This window comes from Leopardus geoffroyi, chromosome D1 (genome assembly GCF_018350155.1).
Source record: "Leopardus geoffroyi isolate Oge1 chromosome D1, O.geoffroyi_Oge1_pat1.0, whole genome shotgun sequence".
Lineage (NCBI taxonomy): Eukaryota > Metazoa > Chordata > Mammalia > Carnivora > Felidae > Leopardus > Leopardus geoffroyi.
The window spans coordinates 100,871,819-100,872,979 of record NC_059329.1 but is presented as its reverse complement, the minus strand read 5'-3'; the positions used below and the strand labels follow the sequence as shown (position 1 = coordinate 100,872,979).

At 40.5% G+C, this 1,161-nt stretch overlaps 1 non-coding gene across 1 annotated transcript; it reads right to left on the bottom strand.

Moving 5' to 3' along the window:
* Positions 1-400: 400 nt before the first annotated feature.
* Positions 401-541, bottom strand: LOC123602830. The gene has a single exon (XR_006714597.1). It is a non-coding gene; the product is annotated as a small nucleolar RNA SNORA18 (small nucleolar RNA).
* Positions 542-1,161: the final 620 nt, after the last annotated feature.

Here is a 1,161-nt window from a genome sequence, read left to right as displayed (position 1 = left end):
ACGCATGTGGAGAGGTGCTTAAGAGCACTTGTAATAAAGATGCTTCTAAGAATGCTAAAAGCACAAACATAAAAATCACACACACATACGTACACACATACCCTATGCTCAACCCTCAGTTGCCATGTCCAGCTGCAATCCTTTCAGTTGGACTTAGTTTATCTCCAGTTGAATATGGACACACTGATGACTTCCCGATGGTATACTTTTCCACCCAGAAACTTTGGGATCTAATTTCTTCATGCAATTTACATTAGGGAGCCCTGAATAAGAACTGAGTTTCCTTCGTATTCACCCCTCAACTAGCACACCCAAGACTAATACAAACTTTGAGGATATGCCAATACCTAAGATTTAAAACATAAATAGGTAAAAGGTAAGTCTTTTATGCTTTTAGAAGCTACATCTTATAGTTCTTTTCCACAGACCAAACAAATAAATTCCGTGAGTAAAACAAACAACATAGTTATTTGACGAGGCATCTCCAATGATGTGGGTCTGCAGGAAAAAAAAAAAAAAAACCATCAGGATAGACCTCAACTCCAGACTTCTGCTTCACCACTCTTAGATAACATTTCCCCATCATGAAGTGCTCCCATAGGTCACACGTGTACATAAAGACCATAGAAGCTTATAATACCCTCATGTATGACATGTCCTTCTAGAGCAAGACTGGATTTTCCTGCTTGGACTTCCCTGTGACTTGCAGCTGGTTAGATGTTTGGAAGCAATGAGGACTATAAAAGGAAGCTCAAGAGGAAACCAAATATCATTTTTTGACAACTTGTACAGATGAGATCATCACAAGGTGTCTAGGCTAGAGAAGAGTGTCGTTTCTCCTCTTTTGAGGGAGACAGGGCTACTTGTGACAACCAAGAGGATGAAAGATAATCTGTGCCTTCATAGTTCTCACTCTTTCCCCACACAAATGTGTCTACTTTCGATGTCAGAGTCCCACTCTTTCCCCATAAGGACACTGACTTAAAAAAATATCCTGGTGAGGTTGCACACTCCGTCAGCTTTGCAATTCCACCATCTTTATTACAAAATTCGGAATTGGAATTAGATCATACACTCTGTTGGCAAGAGATATGGTGATGGTAGCCACGGGAGCTCCATATTAGAAGCATGTCCAGAAGACATGTTGGACAGAGTGTCTCT